The 21,798-nt window shown below is 37.9% G+C and overlaps 1 protein-coding gene across 5 annotated transcripts in view; it reads right to left on the reverse strand.

Annotated features, from left to right (window-relative positions):
- The window catches only part of ROBO2 (roundabout guidance receptor 2), a 630,168-nt gene that overhangs the window by 331,384 nt on the left and 276,986 nt on the right, over window positions 1–21,798 (reverse strand). The gene's annotated exons all lie outside the window — the stretch shown is intronic.

Raw genomic sequence — 21,798 nt, forward strand, 5'->3', positions numbered from 1 at the left:
ATTCATTAACCCATTTCAAATGGTATCGCGTTTAGGCCACTATTAACTTTCCAAGAAGTCACTGGAGGTCCGACAATTTACATCCATTTTCCTAATAGCTACCTACTGTAGGGTTGGAAAACCTACACAGGGGATAAAGCACTTGCCCTGCCTCCTGCCAACCCTTGATTCAAATCCCCAGCACCACATATGTCCCCCAAGCACTGCCAGGGTCACTATTCAGAAACCAGAAAATGCCCCTACACCGCACTGGGATTTCCCTTCCCCAAGAAATTTTAGTAAAGCCCTTTCTTCATTTACTCCTTGTTACTCTCTAAATCAATGTATTGAGGGATATATTTTATATGTAAAAATAACATGTAAGTATAATCACTAAGACCTTACTAAGGCCTAATTAGGAGGCAGGTGAATTTTCAGTGGACATGGGTAATGTAAGTGGATAAATGGATCTGAAAAATCCTTCTTTTCTTATTAGAAAACTAAATATCACCATGTTTGTTTTGCCACTAAGGTATATAGTTTCAGGTAACAGAGATAAATAATAAGGATACGAATGTAGTAGAGATAAAAGAATAGACATTTCTTGCTTGTAACTGTATGATTTATCCAGGGTAGAAGTATGATTAGCTATCGGATGCATTCAATAGCAAAAAGGAAGTTCATTTTACTCATGGCTATGTAAATAATGTTGAAAGACATAACTATATTGTCTTTAAGTTTTAACACTGTTTTGGTGTGTGGTCAGTGTCTTTGCTATGACTTATCTTACTTGTGAAACCAGGCACTGAGAATCTCAATGCAACAAAGGAGACAGACATGTGTCTTTCGCTCACTCTACCATGGAATTTACCTTAAGGGCTGTGTAGAGTTTTTGAGACTAGAAGTACACTTGAGATATAAGGCTTAATAATTGCCACCTTTGCGGCAGTTTTGCGTCTCACTAGAGCATATGCCATCAAAAAACAATTCCTGAAGAATAGCTTGTGTCAGGCTTTCCCTGCCAGGCTTAAAAGCATCTGCCATTCTTCCGATCACCACCAATGAGCCATTGCCTCTTCTTCTGCCACAAAGCCTATAATACTATAAGGCATATCAGAGAACCCTGGAACAGACTCTATATGTTAAAGAATAAGGGAGGGAAGATGGGAAAGAAGCGCCTCTGTGAGGTAGGAGTGATTTGACAAAAGAATACCGCTTCTGATACTGAGCCAGGGCCAAATAAATGAAACAGCTTACTTGGGTCTGACAAACTATAGTGGACATTTAATGGATTAGACTGCATGAAGAAAGAAATTAGTGCCTGGAGCTAAGAACAGGCAATGTAGCAGGGGGCCATAGAATGTGACTGGGGAAGATGTTCTGCTTCATATGGGTCAACGTGCCCAAGGCATTATCACACACCTTGATGTGTTTCTTTGGCCTCCTCAACTTTTTTGTTCTGCCTTTTTTTCTGCCATGATCTTCTATGAGACTTCTTTTACCCCTGTGTCTTGGAGTTATTTTCTCTCTGCAGATGCCTGACTCATCTGAGTACAACTGATACAGTAACACTATAACTTCCTACCTACCAATCAAGACTTTCATACTTAAAGAACTGAGTTCATTTAATCATTAGGAGAAGGGTGCCTGTAGTTTCTTTTTTCAAGTGACAATAAATTTTTGTCTACAAATATGGACAAGAGAATCAATGCTAGGTTCCATCCTTCTATGTTCTTTCCTCCTTAGAGCTAACTAAATCTGAATAAACTTATCAGAAGAGTATTTGGCATAGAATTCAAACCAGTGACGTGCTCATTACTAATGCTGTAGTATTTTCCCCTTCCCTTACAAATTATAGAGAAATTGCCCCAAAGTGCCATCCTCTTCCGAAATTGTGGAGAATTACTCTAAAATATATAAAGCAATGATTTCATGATTGAAATAAGTAGCTGACAAATATTTTGTGCTTTCCATAATATATTTGATCTTTGATGACTGTAACAACTTAGAGGAAACACATTCACAAAGTTTTCAGTTACATACTGGTTTTATACTTCTGGTTCAGATAAACATGATTTGTCACTCTTTATTGTAATAAAATATAGTTTATTTAGTGACCAGATGTAATAAAATTGAAATAAACTATTTAAAAATATGCATATATATGATTAGATTTTTGTTCAGAAGAACTTTTTCCTTTTAGCAATATAGAAGCTAAGGGAATTTAGGAACAGAGAAGTTTAATTAAAGTATCTGGGACACCTTTTGAGGAATGCATGGTTGAATCAACAAATCTAAAGCTATAACATCTTCACAGTTAATAAAGAACTGAGTCTAAAATATAACCAAGCCTCAACAGAATCCGTTGCAATAAACCGGCTGAAGCAAGAAGAAGCATTATCATGTGCATTGCATCTTGTAAAAATAAATCTTTGGAAGCAAAGGGAAGAATCTTTTCTTTGAAAATAGAAAGAAAATACAAGCCCAGGAGGAATAATTTGGATTTTATTCAACAGTGTCCAGAAATGGGGAAAAGAAAACCGTAGAAATTTTTTTTTAAATGAATAAAGCAAGAAGTATTTCAGAGCCAGTGTGAAAAAGGCATAAATAGATATATCTCCCTCTATTCTGATGTAACACCATTATGATGATGAAATGAGAGCTTCATCTAACATGCATAATTGTAGCCAATAATTCAGATTATACTATTAACTGTGTGCACATTCAAAGTATAAGTACCTTAGCATAGAAGATATTATAACTTTAGAGTCAGTGATTGAAACATGCATCATATTTTTATCATTATGATAATTCAAGTTGATGAGACTTGATATAGCTCATTTTACAGCGAAGGCCATTGAGGTTTCAGAATTAAGTCAAAGATATACAATAAAAGTTGATGGGGTTGGGGCTGGAGCAATGGTACAGTGGGTAGGGCGTTTGCTTTGCACGAGGCCGACCGGATTTGATTCCCAGTGTCCCATATGGTCCCCCGAGTGCCACCAGGAGTGATTCCTGAGTGCAGAGCCAGGAGTCAGCCCTGAGCATTGCTTGGTGTGACCCAAAAAACCAAAAAAAAAAAAAGTTGATGGGGTTGGCTTTAAATACTAGAGATCAAAATGTCCTAACTTATTTGAGGAGGATCCAAACTCTGGTGATGTTCAGAGGACATTACCGTGTTGGGGATCAAACCAGGTCTTCCTGCATGCAAAGTACGCATTCCAGGTCACTGAACTATCTTACAAGTCAAAAAAATCAAGAACTTTTATTATTTGTTTTGATTGTAGGCCACACTCAACATGGTTCAGAGCTTACTCCTGGCTCTGGCCACACTCAACATGGTTCAGAGCTTACTCCTGGCTCTGTGCTCAGAGATAACTCCTGGCCAGCTTGAGGAGCCCAAATGGGGGTGCTGGGGATTGAACCTGTGTTGGTCACATGCTATTCAAGCACCATACCCACTGTACTATCTCTAGCTCCCAAATCCTAGAATTGTTAACCACATATTGCAGAATACCACTTCCTGGGAAGCCATCTAGTAAAGCTGAGGCTTAGGCTAGGTGATGTGGTTCATCACTATTGGCCTAACTAGACAGACTCTCTTGCTCATCTTCCACTACACCTTTGGGTTATATTGCTTTTTATATTTACTTTTTATATTTCCTGATCTTTTTCTTGGGTTTGGAAAATAATAGTAAGACTGAACCCTCCATAGCACTGCATATACGTGTAACAGCAGGATCGTTGGGAGTGATCCCTTAGCTGTGTATATACGGCTGAGGATCATTGGGGAGTGATTCCTGAGCAGAGTTAGGAGTAATTTCTGAGCCCGGAATTCCTCCCCATCCTCAACAGGAATAACAATAACAGCAACAACAAAAACTGTATACATGTGGTGCCTGGGATCCTCCTGGGGTCAGTAGCACGTAAGGCAAACACTTAAACTCTATCTCTTTGGCAATCAGAGTCTTTCTTATTTCACCAATCATCACGCAAAAGATCTGAAACTATATTATGTCTATGAAATCAAACTGAAGATGTTTTCTCAGCCCCAGATAACAAAATATTGCCATATGAATAGCAATTTAATTTCTACCACAGAAATGTCTCAAGCAATTTCATAGTTTATAAATATGGAAAACAAAATTCTCCCTCTCAGTACCATGTCTAAAATGGAGAAACAGCCACTTGAAGCTTGTCAAAACAGTGGCAGTCTCCTTGACCTCAACTGCATCACCAGTAACACAGGAATTCTTTGACTCTTAGAAAATTCAAATGAATGTCGGATTTGCAAGTGTCCATCCCATCACCCCAATTTGGCTTCAGATATTAGTAATTGGTTTCAAAAGGAGATTTGAGGGGTTATTCTGTAGAAACTTGATTCCTGATATAAATCTGATACAACACTCAGGGGTAACAAAACCATATCCAAGAAAACAACCAGCTTTATTGTCTTTCAGGCTGCCCAACTGCAACTAGAAGTGTCCTCAAAATGTCATCAACGATAAACTGCAAAAGGTTTCCCATCTCCTCATTAAACAGTCTCCCTGAGGCACGAGGCCATAAACAAAAATTGCCTGGCTTCTTAGAGAGTGCTGATGAATTCAAATACATACAGGGGCACTGGTGTTAAACAGAAAGTTTGTATTTGGAATCCTGTATTTGGGATTTCTGTAGCAATCAGTGGATGTGTGGTAGCAAAGAAACACTCTAGATAATCACCATATTAATAGATTTGATATTTGTCTGTCATACCCCAAGCATCTCCTGAATATTTTGAAATCTCCATAGGAGAATGTGAATCCCTGATGTTCTGGGGCTCTCTGTCACATGCACATTCTCTAATGACAGAAGACACAACTTTTTCACACTGTCATTTACATAACAATAGTCTGAATGACACAAAATTCTGACTCCCCTTTTATTTACTTATTTATTTATTTATTTATTTTAAATTATGATATAAATTCAGCCTTTTCTGCAAAGGCACCACTTCATATTGCTCTTAGAAATGTTTCTATTAGTAATTGCAACAGTAGCAGTAAATCATCCTTGTAACATTACATAAATTGGCATTCTTTTTTTGTAAATTTTTTATTAGTGAATCACTGTGATGCACGGTTACAAACTTACAAACTTTCATGTTTGCAATTTAGTCATACAATGATCAACTTCCCTTTCATTTAAATGGTGGATGAATCAAATCAAATACTGACAAGTTATTTCAGCTGGCAACATACAGCATGAAATAATTTTGAACTGTTAACATCTACTATTTAAGAAATTTAAGTGGGACTCCATTCTAGGGTCTCTTCTTGGGGAACAGGGGTCCGTGCCATAGCCATGGTACTGAGAGTGGGGAAAGTGGTGATCAAGATTGAACTTGAACCTCTTACACACAAAACACATTCAAGCAAGCGCTCTACCACAACAGTGACATCCTAGATCCTAATGAAATTTTGATTGTGGGTTTTTAATTTTTTTGGTCACACCCAGCTGTCCTTTGGAGCTACTCCTCGGCCCAGATTTCAGGAGTCTCTCTCCGGTGGTGGTCAGGAGACCTCAGGGTACCAGCTATCAGACCTGAGCTCTACCTTGTAAGGAATAGAAAAAGGATGGATAAGTTTGAGTCATATTTCTAGTCCTCTTAAGACTACCATTACAATGAAGTAATACGTTGCCAAATAAACAAACATTCAAAGATTATTACAAAAGAGAAGCAGGATAGTGTTCAGTAAATATATATCAATTAAAATACAGCTGAATTTACATGGCATCAAATTAAAGATCCCATTTCATTGGTTACCTTTCAAAATGGCAAGATGGCATAAACCCACCCATCTAATTTTTAAAATCTTTATTCTCATGCCTTAGACCTTCATTTTCAACTGATTTGCTTCATTATTTTATATTATTTATTCATTCATTCATTCATTCATTCATTCATTCATTTATTTTGCTTATTTTCCAACCCAGCAATGCACAGGGGTTTCTCCTGGCTTTTCACTCAGGAATTACTCCTGGGAGTGCTCCAAGGACCATATGGGATGCTGGGAATTGATCCTGGGTCGACTGCGTGCAAGGAAAATGCCCTACCCACTGTGCTATTTATTCATTATTTTAAATGGGCTTCTTCACCTCAATATTTAGTTCGGTCATATCTGATTGCTCTGATTTCCCACTCAAAAAAAGTGCTGTCTGTCAAAATATAATTTTTGACAACATATTTAGTAACTACTAGACATAAAGAATGCTAAGTTCTTGATTATTCTCCGACATGGTCCACACTATGTACAGAGTTAACTGCAAGCTACTATTAGTCTTAACACTTGAATTCTGGATTGAATTGAGTGGCACAGGTAGCTTAACTTATATTAAGTGAAATTAAAAAAATAATAGCAAAATTAATTTTGCAGGGAGTCTCTTGCCCGCATTCCTGGCTGTCTTCCCTGGGGCCCCTCGGAGGGGATGGGCTTTAGCTTCCCTCCCCACCCGAGAAGAGCTCCTGGCCGCCAAAGACCACCAGAACCTAGCTACAGCCATGCTGGAGGTCCCTCTCCACACGTTCGGACAGGCCTCATGCATGAAGGTACCGGCAGAGGAACCCAGGTGTGTGTAATCCCATCAACAGCCAACATCCAGAGAGAGACTTAAAAGCAAGCTCTCAGAAGCACACAGCCGCAAAGCTATCATGTAGCCTGCTTCTTCCTCTGGGAGAAACTGGCAATCTTCTGAGAGTTTCCTGCCCACATGGGAGAGCCTTGCAAGCTTCCCATGATGTATTCATATGCTAAATCCGGTAATAAGCTGGATCTCATTCCCCTGACCATGAAAGAACCTCCTGTACAATATCCTTGGGAGCGCCGAGTCAATATAGACTTCTAAGATCTCAGGGAAAGGACAAAATGTGAGGTTACTGAGCCCGCCCAAGAAATCGGTGATTAATGGGATTTTTGTGATTCGTGAATAGCAAAATTATTAAATGGTGGAGAATGAATTCAACGTTTTGTATAATTCATTTTCTTTCCTTTTTTTTTTTTTTTTTGCTTTTTGGGTTACATCTGGTGACACACAGGGGTTGCTCCTGACTTTGCACTCAGGAATTACTCCTGGTGGTGCTCAGGGGACCATATGGGATGCTGGGAATCCAACCTAGGTCGGCCGTGTGCAAGACGAATACCCTCCTCGCTGTACTATCACTTTAACCCCTGTTTAATTCTTCAACACTGTGAAAGTTAGAAATGAGAATGTGTATCAAATGAAAAAGCCATTCCATACCATTATGATTCTCTTCATGAGACATTAAAAGGATAGATGAGTGATATGACTGGTTAACAAAGCCAGTGTATAGCTACAGATGGTAGTATCTGCTCAGTTCCTTAAATTGACAGTACAAATTGGATGAATGCATCCAATGAATTGCAGTTGTGAGAAGGACAGCTTTGTGGAAAAGGTAAATTGTCAGATGTAATTCTATAGAGAACTGCTAAAGAACTCACTTTAATATCCCTTTTTCCACAATGAACTCTTTATTTGGGAGCTTATTTTTACCATAATGTTTTGGCAAAAGGCAGTCGATAAGATGTTTATGTTTCATAAACGGTATGACATCATTTCTAATGAAGAAGGACCTTGTGTAACTAAGAGTTAAATCATTATTCCATCAATGTGAACAAAAAAGATAGTATTTGTTATGCTCTGCCATGCAGGTAAGGAGTGGATATTACATTCCCAAGCAATAAATGGAAAATAAAAGTAGACACAGAGATTAGTAGAGTGTTGTCAGTTTCCACCTCTATAGTATTTTATTCATATGTATCAATCCACAAAATCTTACATCTGGCACAGACCATTCCATCATTTGGAAAAGAAAATCTTTTTTTCTAATTTATTTAATGCTAAATGTGCTTCAGCTTACTCACTCTCATCCTTAGAAACAACATCAATATCAACATTAGATTGTTCATTAATGGGGTTGATCCAACTGCCAAACTCTGTTTAGGCACTAACATGTGTGTTTTAGGGAGACCCAGTTCAACACATCAGAAAGTAATGCAGCATAGAGAGGTTCAGTGGGCTTGACAAAAGAATGCAAAGGAAGGGAAAAATAAAGAGTTGAGTTCCGGCATTGTTCCTGCAATTACTGCCAAACGATCACAGATTTCAGCAGTTTATGAAAACAGTATTTTGTGTTTTCAAATATGCTCTTAAATTTTTCACAGGATGTATCAGATGGGATGCATTCTTGTCATTTTTGGAAAATGTGGAGAAAACAGGCATGCCAAAGACCAAGAACAGCATGTGGGAATAACACTTTACATGCTATTTTTATGCCACTTTTTTTTCCCAGAGTATAAAATGTGGTGAAACATTAACAGGGCCAATGAAATGTTAAAAGGTTTTCAACTGCATAGCTATATATTTTATTGCACTGAGATGTCCGTTACTATTTTTAACATATGCCATTAGTATTATTGCAAACCCTCATTGTTATTGCAAATAAAACAGATCAATTGTTACATAACAGTGTTGGAAAGGGTATATAGAAAAATTTTATTTTTACCAGGTGACTTATATTAAAAAGATATATTCAAACTTTAGATGTGTTTGATATTATCAGTCAGCACACAATCTGCCTGGTAATGTGGTCCCTAGAGAATGAGCAGGAGGTATATTGTATTGAGTCATACAGAGAATGAGTTGGCACATTTGTTATTGCGTCTTCTGAAATTTTGCATAAAAAATGATGTTCTAGATCCCAAAATACTAATATTCTAAAAAAAAATGTAGCCTAGCACTTGAGAGATAGTAGAGACTAAAGCACTTATCTTGCATCTTGCATGTGCTTGGTCCCATTTTGTCCCACTGAATATGGGTCCCCTAAACACCATCAAGAGTGATTCCTAAGAACATAGCCAGGAATAAACCCTGAGCACTGCCATGTGTGCTCACCCCCTATGTACAATGTAGTATAAACACAATAGTAATAATAACTTGATGACAGCTTGATGCCATGTGGTTAATTATGCAATGCAATGAGTCTTTACAGCAAGTAGTCTGCTATACTTATCATTATCACCACATCCTGGGTGTTTAGGAGAACCACGGGGTGATACCAGTGAGAGAAGGAAGATGTGGGAGTGGGGAAGGAGGAAGGAAAAGCAAAATGAGGAGGGGCCACTGGAACAGTTTCAACCTTTCCCTTGTTGATGCATGTAAGGGTGCTACTTTATGGGCCCAGAAAGAATGTTTCCTGTACAGCTGTGACTCTGAAACATGCTTTGAGGTTCTGACACTTGGGAATCCTCAAATGTGCTTCGTGTTCCCTTTCCCTCACACAGGGTTTCTTGTTATCAAGCTTACAGTCTTAAACTGTGAAACAGAGTGCTGGCAAGAAAAGTCCAGGAAAGAAAGAAAAAGTCAATCTGTAAATCATCCTCAACCCAACTGTCTTCTCTATCTCAAAGCACGGCAATTCTTTACAGTATACACATGTTGATCACCCAGCAATAATTCGGAATAAAAGGATGGGTATTTCCGAAGAAAGTGTCCCTTCTACTTAATACTGGAGTCACAATGGTTTATGAGATGCCACATTGTCATTATACACGGGTTTGACTTTCAGAGAACAGATTCCACTGTGTTATGGGTTAAGACACTGAGGGCTGATAAGCAAATCTAACTTCCTTAGAGCACAGTGTTTCAATGCCTAATAGCCTCGCAAGTTCCAAATTACCTATAAATATACAGGAGCTTTATTAAATATGACTCATTTACAGGTAGAAAACTGTCTGCACTCTGTTCCTTCATGACTTGAGGAGTATTTCACTCTATCAGTGAAAGCAAAAGGCTAATTGTTAGTTCTTGGAAAACTGAACAAGTAAGCCAGGTTCAAAGTGTTCTTCTTGTTAAGGAGGAATTCAAATACATCCAATAAGTAAGAAAAACAGCAAAGGAAGAGTATATCTCCAGCCCCACTAGGGAGATTGCAGGAATTAGCTTATGTTGTGTTAGTTCTTATCCCTGAAGAAGCAGTGCTAAGCTATTTGAAGCTGCTTTCTCAAAGGGATTATCTTCTTCAATCTGTTTTAATCACAACTAAATGCTTTCAATTGCTAGATACGGAGGAAGAATTAGAGACATGAAATTCCGGAGATCTCTGTGATTTGGTTGAAAAAAAAAATAAGTACACACACACATGTATTCTAGAAACAAAGTCATCATCTGCCATTGTCGGGGTTAACCAGAAGATTTGAAAAAAAGTTATGTTTTTATATCATAAAAGAGTAATGTATATAAAAATAGTAAAAACAAAAATGTTTTAGGATTTATCAGTGAATTTTAGAAGTAGGAATATGCATTTTTTTAGAAAATGACACATTTAAACATGATGGCTGTGGTTTATATAAACAATCTAAAATTATAATGGTAAATCAAACTATAATTTATTTATCGGGTTATAAATATCAATTTATAAATACTCATGCTTTCTCCTATAATACATTTATTATCCACCCAAATTCCACACATTTACTTCTATGATGCAACATTTCAAGGTGGTTTCAAAGTATATGTTAATCTATGTAGTGACAACCAGTCATAACCAACTCCATTTATGTTTAGAAGTATTCAATCCAGAAAAACTATGATGATGACAAAGAAAACAAAATCCTAACAGTCTCTGAATATTGGTAAGACAATGTGAGTTCATTGATAATTTTGTTTAATAAATTGCAGTCATTTTAATTGATAGTCAAGAAAAAATAGATACTAATTAAAGAAAAGAATTATACAATCTGGAATCTTGAAAACAATGCAAGAAAGAATATAGCAGAAGGCATAAATCTGGTCTCTGGAATCAGATTCTCTGTTTCTGACCCCAATTTACCCATGGATGTTATTTATCTAAAAAAGTTGTTTATACAAGCAAGTTTCTGAATAAGAACAACCACATTATTCACAAAAGCTGGTTGCTATTCCTAGCTATGGGAAGCAAATTTAAAATAAAGAATTTCACAATAAACCAGGAGAATTTTTCTTTCTTTCTCATGTATTCTCTCCCCCAATTCAAAAACTCTGATGGCTTCTTTATAGACATCAATAGGTTCACATTTTGCCCAAGATGGAGAGCTATCAAATAATTTTATGCTGACATCAGTTGCTTCCTGACAACTCCAAGATATGAAATAACAAGCAGTCAATGTCAGTCCTCTTAAATCAAGCCCAAGGGCCCCCATGGCACCAGACAATGGCAGCTTGTTACTGCTAAGGAAATGTCAGCCCAGTCAAAGTGTGTCAGAGTTGTCAAATCCCTGGTCATGTTTGCCCTGCTACAGCTAACATTCTTTGAGGTAACATTCATAAAGATGCTTTTATTTTGCCAAGAAAACCTGGAGCAGAACAGTCAAGGTAGTTCTATGAGTTCAGAAAGTTGTTTGACTTCTTCAGTCACCGGGATTCCTCCTCGTCCCCACCCCTCCAATAGACAGATTCATTTCCTCTTTCTTTGCAGAAATCATTGAAGTGCAGAGTACACATTCTTTCTCTGAAAAGGTTACAAGACTTTCCTCGGAGCCAGGCATTAGTACACATGTGATAACTCACATATGACTTGCAATGCTTATGAATCATTTCTCATTTACTTCATAAACACTTGGGTTTTTAGAATTATTTATGTCTCTCCCCTTACACTGTAACTGCACTTTAATTTCCTTCCACTTGGCAATGACTCTGATGTCCTGCTAGCATCCATTCTCACCCACAGCATCTTCACCATGGCAAGTATCACTTATTCTCAGGTGGCGTGTTGGGTTGATTCCAAGGGTCTTGTTAGAAATTTTCCATCTCCATTTAATTTTAAGAACAGCTTACAAGTAATACATTTTTTTTTTGCTCTCTCTATAAATGATGGTGATGTTTTTATTATGTTTCAGCTTTTCCAACAAGTATATCTTAAGGTTTCATGTCACAAAAAATAATATAATTTGTTTGCTGTTACCAGTCCAATTCTGCAAATAAATATCACGGCTCATAGATCCAGTTTTTCATTACAGTTGGCAGAGACCTTTAGTAGCATTTAAGAATCCCATTTCCATGCTGCTGTGCAATCACCAATCAGAGTTCCGTCTTTGGAATCCAAGAGGGGGACATACATTCATCAACAACCTGCAGTACCTGGATCTCATCTTTTGCTGACACTTATAGACAGTCCCCTGTGACTTTTGTCATGAAGAGTGTGCTGGGGTTAGAAGTAGGTTAGAACCTACGGTCATTAATCTAATGTCTCACTGTGGACATGCCTGCATACATAGCAAATTGCAAGTCTCTCTCACCCTCTTCATAGACCGGTGTCAACAGAAATACTTACATCTGTGCAGTAAATCTAATTGAATAGATGGTAACAGAAACAAACATATGGGTTAAATTTCCTCAAAATTGCATATTGTTCTAAAAATTGACCTAAAAAAAGTACTCGGAAAAACATGTTTTGGATTCAATGGAGTAAAAATATTTTAAAATATTTCAAGCTGTTTGGCACATCTCACAAATGCCAAACGATTTCTAAGCCTAGCCACTGCATCCTTTGTATAACATAGGAGACATTTAAAGCCTGAAAATATGTGAGTAAGTTCAGTTTGACACAATGCAGAGGTTAAAGGTGTGTGCTTTATGTCATTAAGTAATGGTAATGTTATTTGACGCTCATTTTCCTAATCAAATGACACCTTCGATAGAAAAGCTATTCTATTTTGCTAATTTGAGAAGATAGCATAGGTTAAAATGCAAATGCGCTACCCCATTAGCATGGAGAGGCTCCTCAGGTCACATCCTTGATCTCATCAAATACTTGTACTGGGGACTTGAGATAGTTGTTGTTAGAAACAATTAAATCTCAACCCAGAAGGCAGATTGGAAAAAAAAAGCCATGAACATGAGAGTGTTACTAAGTAAGGTTCCTATGACTGGGGTATCAGAGAACAAAATTTGGTAAGCTGGAGAACATTAGCCATGGAAAGGTCAGGAAATTACGTGGATTGCAGGGCAGACAATATATTTAGAAACAGGGTGCTGAAACAAAATTTTATCTGTTGTGAGCAATTTTACCTGTATTATATATGCATATGTATGTGTATTTGCTTGCTTCATTATATTATATACTTTATATATGTGATATATATTACATATATACTTTATATGCAATATAAAATATTTTATATATTATATAATACTTTATATATAAAGTATTTTATGAAGTGATAGAACAGCAGGTAAGGCATTTGCCTTGCATGTGGCCTGCCCGGGTTGGATTCCTCTGTCCCTCTCAGAGAGCCCGGCAAGCTACCGAGAGTATCCCCCCCACAAGGCAGAGCCTGGCAAGCTACTTGTGGCATATTTGATACACCAAAAACAGTAACAACAAGTCCCATAATGGAGATGTTACCATGCCTGCTCGAGCAAATCGATGAACAATGGGACGACAGTGCTACAGTGCTATACAGTATGCATTAGATACATACATGTTCTCAACACACACATTTTACCTTTATAAGTGTAGTTATATCTTAAAGATTTTAGAGAGTCTTCAATATTCTACTGAATGAAGGTCTATAAAACATGTAAAACATAGCCAATTCAACCAGTGCTTAATTTTTGTATTTAGATTTTAATTTGCTAATTTTGCCTCTGTTATATCTTCATTGTTTCATATTTTTCCAAATCAATTGGAGACTCTGCCATCACAAACTTTGCTAGAAATAACACTTTGAGTTAAAAGTGACAACTTCTATTTGAGATTAAATCCAGAGCTTTCCATTATTCTTTATATCCCCTACATGTCAGACAATAGAAGGTCAAACTAATTATTTAAAGAAACAGTACATCAAGATGAACACAAAAATTATTGACTGCCTGACTTTCTGTCAACAAGTCTGGTTTATTTTTAAAGAAAAATTATTTTTATGAATGCGTGTGGACTTAAGGAGCAAAAATCTTGTCACCCACTTGCTAATCCACCATGGTATAAAACACAGTGTATGTTTAAGGCTCACTTGAAGAAAACTTCTAAGTAACATGGCTTCTTCATTTGGGCCTGGGAAAATAGCTCAGTTCTTTAAGCCCCATTCTCTGATTGTTTATACTCATTCTACTAGCTCTGCCTGCTTGCCAATTCCTTTGCCCTGTGCCCAATTTCCTGACCATTTTATTCCATTATCTATCCTCTCCAGGTTTCCAGAAAGTGGCTACACAGTCCCTGATATATTCCCCTGGTTCTTTATACATATTTTTCTCTAGCACCATCTTGTTGCTTAATTAGTGATCTGTACATTAGAATCTCTCATGCCTTGTTTTGTCTTTCTTCTTCATCACATGGCATGTAGTACCTTCAAGGTATTTATGTATGTAATTCCTAGGTGAATAAGTGAATGTGAATAAATAAAATCGAGTATAATTATAAACTCTCAAGTCACCTCTGTTGCCATTAAATTTTAATGCATTAACTTTACTGACTTTCCAGCACTTCTTTCTAAATATATTTCCCCTTCTGATAGTTCCATTCATATACATAGAAACTATTCCCACTATTCAAAATTTCTGCTTAGACTTTTTAATTCCTTCAAACACGAATAAATTATATTAAAACAAAAACAAAATAGACTTATTTTAGAACTATAGTGTGAGTCAGCTAGGATCCTTACGCTTAGTAATTTGTGCTGTGTTGTTGTGAGTTATTGGATAACAAAGAATATAGTAAAGTGGCTTTTTCTACTTTGCTACATCTCAAATCACAAATTTAATTATTCAAAATGTTTTAAAAATAATGATCAAGCTATTTAGGTCAGATTTACTTGTAAGCCACATACGTAACTATACTGAAATATATATTAATATATAGTTGCATATACTAATATATATTAATCATATGTATATATTAATATATCTACCTGTGCATATTAGTATATATTATATGTTACTATAGGAACGGGGATAGTAAATGGAGACCCCCCACCCCTGCCCCATTTTATCAAAACTTGCAAGTGAAATACCACTTTTAGCCACTAGAGGGAAGCTACCTTTAAACTCACCAAAGAAAAACAGAAAATGTGGGTGGTGGGGGAGGGAAACTGAAGTTTCTTGTCTAATCAGATATTTGGTAAACATATACTAATCAGTACCCTTTGTTAACAATAAATATAAAGACAATGTTTAAGCAACATAATTTTTCCTTCCTAAGAACCAGAAACAAAGAAGCATATAACCAGCAACTGCTATCTGCACCCCTCTAGAGGCCAAAGGAAATCTATAATTTGCCTTGAGAAAGTGGAAAGAGATCAAGAGGCAAAGACAGAAGGAGCGCACCAAAGTGCAATTCAACTCCATTGCCATCTGTCACAATCACTTCCATTCCCCAAAGGCCACGTTTAAAAATGAGACAAGAAAGAACTCCTAAGAACTTGAAAAAGGTTAACAGTTCTGAATCATATTGACTACTAAAACTCATTAATACCAGCTAGCAACTGCTGGAAAGCATGAAGAAAAAGTATTCCAGAATAATCCCTTATCAGAGAGAGCATTCTCTAGTTTTCTCATTCTGTCTCTGTCTCTGTCTCTGTCTCTGTCTGTCTGTCTCTCTCTCTCTCTCTCTCTCTCTCTCTCTTTCTCTCTCTCTCTCATTAGGAATGGAAGAGGAAGAAAACGAGTCCCAAATAAAATCTTTAGCAACATATTCATGACGGGTGGCTGTACGCCCTGAAGTTCATTTGCTTAAGTGTATTAAATTAAAATGTAGAACCACGCTTTCAAGAATTATTACACTGCTGTGATTTGAACAGGTGAATTCATATTACATGCAATAAATCTCAAATTGTTCAGCTGTTATACCCCAACAAAAATCAATCAGGCACACAATTGCGGCAGTAACTCATAGATTGACCACAGAATTATCTCTCGGGTGCTCAACCACTTGGGGGCATACTGAGCAACAGAGGAAAAGGATAACAAACAACACTCACAGCAGATACTCCCCATGGTTTTGCAAATTAGGATAAGGAGTCTCTTCATCTTAGATCTACTGCTGAAACTTAAACAGTATTTAAGTTTCCCAGTTGACGTCATCTTTAAATCATACTTTTGACTTAATAAATATCCTGTTTATGTAAGTGGAAATGCAGACACAAGGACAGACCCAGGAAATCATTGAGTAAATTCGTATTGGCATTTAACATTCTCTGTCAGACCCAGGCATTATTGCTAGTGAGACAAGATACTAGAGAAGTCGAGGAGGTTTTTCTTGTTTGTTTATGTTTACTTTATCGAGGTTTCAATGAAAACTATTAAACCTATCTTAGTCATGGCAAAGTTGACGTAGTAAAAATTTCTCAGTCGGTAAATGTCAGAAGGAACAGTACCAATGACAAAAAAAAATGCTAAGACTACATAGTTTTGTTCTGTCAATCAGAGTAGACAGGTAGGTAAACAGTCTGCATCAATTCTAGGCAGCCTCAAAGGCAGACTTCCCTTTTATATTGCAGACATTATAATCCATAGTTCTATGTGGAGGCATTTTTTTTAATTAGTGAATCACCATGAGGCAAAATTACAGACGTACAGGTTTTCATGCTTCCGCTGCTGTCATACGGTGATCGAGTGCCCATCTCTCCTTCAGTGCTCATTCTCCATCACCAATGGTCCCAGCATCCCTCCCACCATCCCCACCCTGTCCCCTTCACCCCACCCTGCCTCTGTGGCAGGGCATTCCCATTTGCTCTCTCTCTCTTTGGGTGTTGTGGTTTGCTACAGAGGTATTAAGTGGGCAGCTTGTTCGGTCTATAGTCTATTTTCAGCCTGTATCTCCCATCCCTAGTGGGCTTGCCTAGCACTCTTTGCTTGCTGATTCCTTCTCTATCAGAACTGCATCTTCACCTAGCATGTGAGGTCAGTTTCCAAGCTTTCAAGCTGTGGAGTACTCCTCTTGATACTTATATCTACTATTCTTGGGTGTTAGTCTTGTGGAGGCATTTTAAACAAAAATATAAGAGCTATTTATTTACACTTATCCATCAATGTATCTACAAAATGTATCTAAACTCTATTGCTTCAGTTTTTCTTCTCATTAGATTCAGAACAATGAATTATCCAATACCTGGCACACGAATAATTAAGGACTTACCATTTTGTCCATGTGTTATGACCAGATTAAGATAAAAATTAGGAACACAATTTCTTTCTAGGTATTATAGTATTAGAAAAGATACACAGGCAAATCATGCTCTTTGACTTGGCTATGTCTCTTGAAAATGAATCTACAGGCTTTAAAAAAAAAACAGAGATTGATTAGAAAGTGAGCTTAAATGGCACTAAATTTTCTGAACTATAAAATACAGAAAAGAGCTTTGGCTAGTGGGTGGCAGCACCAAAACTTATATGGTTATTCCACTATATCTAGGAATTATTGATTAATTTAGGCATTATTAATCCAGGACTCAACTTTATGAAGAAATTGTCATTTACTTTAGAGACAACTGAGGTTTAAAGATACTAAAGAGTATGCAAACAGTGGGATGCTGGTTTAAATTTAGATATTAGGCATTTTCACATTAGAAATTATGTTCCTAATTTATGCCATCTCTTATCAATTATAACTCTAGTCTGTGTGTGTGTGTATTACCTGCCCCCATGCCAGGCTCTCTTCACTGGGGCCCTTTGGAGGGGGGAAGGTTGAGTTTCCCTCCCTGCCCCAAGTAGAGGCCCAGCAGGCGAAAACCTATAGAACCCAGAACAGCCATGCTCAGGGCCACTCTCCACATGCTGGGACGAGCCCGACCCCTGAAGGAACCGACAGAAGAGTCCAGGTATGCGAGACCCTTGCCTGAGATCTCCAAGTCTGCTCCAATCGGGGCTGGGCCTCCTCTACCCCAGATCCCACCCAGATCCCCAGTTTTCCAGTAGCTTGGCAGTCATAACCACAAACTGCCCCCAGTGCCATGTAATCTCTCAATGGTCAAGACCCAAGATCCAGAGACTATAAAACGAAGCTCCCAGAAGAGAGCGATGCAGAATATTGCACAGCAGAGCTTAGCAAGCTACCCTTGGCGTATTCAATATGCCAAAAATAGTAACAATAATGGGTCTCATTCTCCTGACCCTGAACATGACAGGGAAGAATGGAGAAGTTTTACACACACACACACACACACACACACACACACACACACACACATTGCTTATAACGTTAGTGCATGGCTGTTTATATATCTATATAATAATAGTCACTTATAGATATATTTTATAGATATATAAACAGCCTTGCATTAACATTATAAGCCACAAGGGTAAGGGTAAAATAGGTTTGTGATGCAGAAACTACAAATTTCTGAAGCAATGACTATTTCCTTCTTTGCTTTAACTGGGAGTGAGGAAATGAGGCCACACCCAGTGGGGTTATTTCTGGCTCTGTGTGCAAGAGTCACCCTTGGCAGAGCTCTGAGTAGTAAATGTCATGCCTGGTCAGTCGCATATAAAGCCTGGCCTTTTGCCTGTACTATTTCACAGGAGACCATCTTTTCTCATTTATTCATAGAACCAGAACTTAGGGAGAAGCATACTATGATGAGTGACAAAATTATACCACTCCATTTTATCTGCAATGTCAAGTTATTTGGTAAAATATCTGGCAAAAAGTTATAATCAAACAACACAAATTGTTTTTAAAGGGTCATGTTCCACAGCCATTTATTAGTTAGACTTTGATCATTCTCATTATTTCATAAATAAAAGACTGGCAGAACTTCTTATAAAACATGTAAGCAATCACGAGGCAAAAACAAAGAAAAATGTATGTATAATGCATAGCTTTTGGAAACGTTTTACTATCAGTTGAATAAAATTTCTAACTGACAGTAGTTTTGTTTTCCTTAGACATAAGTGGAGGGATCAGAGGATATAAACTCAAAAGCATTACCAACTCTTAGATTTTAGGATTCTTATTAGATTACAAATCCCAAAATTAAGGAATGGTAGATACATCAACTTCAAGAGCACCAGCAGTTTGACTAATGATTTAAAATTTGATTAAATTAAGCCCAGACTTGTTCTGATTCATCAGAGAATGCTATTCAACCCTCAAACTTGCAATTCCAATATGTGACAGTAGTCTGATCAGATAAAATCAATGAAATGTGATTTCCATTTAAAGTCCTGTGGTTGTTTATATACCGTCACACTTATAATGTGCCTATTTATGTAGCCATTCTCAGACTGTTCTGCGAAGAACATGCCCCAATAGTTCCAGGTTCATATTAGAAGTTGATAAAAGGGCAATTTTGATTTCTCCATTTCACTAATAGGAAACATGAGCTTTGGAAACATTAAAAAAAATTTTCAAGTCACAGAACAGTGGCCTAGCTCTATTTAATTTCTCTATCATATTAGTTTTGTTATTATTACTATTAAAATATCCATGACTTTATAAAACTATTGTCATTATTTAGATAAGAATATTCACTTTCCAAGCATGTCACTTTGAAAGTTTTTATAAAAGAAAGGCTCCTGAAATTTAGTCAATAGGCTGAACTAAACATAGATTCATTTGATTTTTTTGTTTGTTTGTTTGCTTTTTGGGTCACACTCGGCATTGCACAGGGGTTACTCCTGGCTGATGCACTCAGGAATTACTCCTGGTGGTGTTCGGGGACCATATGGGATGCTGTGAATTGAACCTGTGTTGGCCATGTGCAAGGCAAACATTCTACCCACTGTGCTATAGCTCCAGCTTCAAACTTAGATTCATTTGTAATTAAACAACCAGTAGCCACTTCCCCTACAGCAGTGTCCAGTGTCAATGGAGAGTCCTGCTCCACAAGGAAATAAAACAATTTTGAAACTCTGTATTCTTTGCAGTCTTCCACCCTAGGAAGTCTGATATTTCGTACATGAGATTGTTGAAACATTAAACATACAGGTATTTCACAATCCCTTGTTAGTCCTATGATGGCAGAAGTCTGTTATCCATAGTCCATTCACTCCAAATTTATATAATGACAGGCGAAACAGAGCCATTGTAAGTCAGGGAATTGCCAGGAAAACTCCTGAAACTCATTGCCATCAGAAACTCATGCATCATCTTAATCCAATGGAATCCATATCTTATTTATGGGACTTAGTTACTAACCTATAGTCACTTATGTCTGTTTTGACGTAATACAAAACACCTTCAAAAAAAAAAACAAACAAAAATAACAACAAAGCATAACGGGCACAGAGTGCCAGCCAGATAGCACAAATGACTGAAGAGCAAGTTGTGTACCTGGGAACCCAGGCTCAACTCAGACACAGCATGATCTCCTAAGGGCTTCATGAGCAACCCTAGGCAGCAAGCCAGGTGTAGCCCCAGACACTGAGTGGATGTAATCCAGAAAACAAAAACCGCAAACACAAACCCCCGCAAATATATCATTCATCCATAGAAGAAAACTCTGCTACAAGAAGAAGGATCAAAGCAAGATGCAATTTTCCAAGGCCACCACATTGAAGGACTGGGCACATAGAGTGAACGCTTCATAGCCATTCATCTCATCAACATAGCTTGCCCCTCCAGAAAAACTAATCCCTCCCCCTCCCCCCGCAAGTATAAAGTCAAAATGAGTTCAGACTAAGTATAGTCAGTAGCAAGTCTATGCTGGCATTGGAAATGTGGAGCTCCCCTGCCCTTGGCGCCATCTTGCCACAGAAGCCAGCAGTGAAGAATCCGGGCCAGTGGGCACCACAAGCCGGAGACTGCTCCGGACCCCAGACTGAGCCAACACCGGGGTGCCAGATGGAGAAGGTGCAGAGTCCCCGCCTTCTCCAGATGGTGTCCCGGTGACACTGAGCTTCTACTTAACACGGCTCCAGTATGTGGGACTGGGACATCTCCAAACTGGAAATGTGGAGCTCCTAGCTGTACAATCATCATGCCAAACATTTTTGACTTGCTTCTTCTTCCAGACAGGTGAAGCAATTGCCTTCTGACTCATTTGGTGCTTTTTTGTAGGAACATGTGCCTTTCTTGAGCCTATTGAGCCTATGAGGTATTTTTTTGGTTTTTTTGTTTGTTTGTTTGTTTTCTTTTTGGGTCACACCTGGTGATGCACAGGGATTACTCCTGGCTCTGCACTCAGGAATCACCCCGGTGGTACTCAGGGGACAATATGGGATGCTGGGTATTGAACCCAGGTCGGCCACGTGCAAGGCAAATGCCCTACCCACTGTGCTATCACTCCAGCCCTGAGCCTATGAGTTTTGAGGAAATATGGCAAGTGAGAGTAACCACTGAAAGGACAGGAGTTGAGATATTGTGCTTTGCATGCATCTGACACTGCATGGTTCAAGCCCTGTCAATCACGTGCTACTCTCCACATAGAATCTGGAGTAGCTTTCAAGGGGAGCTGGTATGACCTTATCCTGAATCTTCCTCTAACATGATAGAAACAAAACACACCTCCCTCAAATAAGTAAATAAATAGTACCCATTAGGGCTGCTGGAATAGCTTCCCAATACTGTCAAAAGGTAACAGAATTCATTCAATCTGAGTGGTGAAAAAAGTGAGTATCTATGATAGACCAAGACCTTAGTAGACCTAGAACGGGAAAGCCACTTTTTTTTTCTTTTCTGCTTTTGCTTTAAAAATCAATGAAACTTTGGAATGATTTCTTGCCCCTGAATCCCTCCCCCTCTCCTATTATGACAGATACAATAATAACTGGTACTTGAACTAATGTCTGCATATACAGGCTTTATCCTATTCCTTTCATCTTTCCCTGAAGGAGAGGAGGTAGGATACA

The sequence above is a fragment of the Sorex araneus genome, chromosome 2 (genome assembly GCF_027595985.1).
Source record: "Sorex araneus isolate mSorAra2 chromosome 2, mSorAra2.pri, whole genome shotgun sequence".
Lineage (NCBI taxonomy): Eukaryota > Metazoa > Chordata > Mammalia > Eulipotyphla > Soricidae > Sorex > Sorex araneus.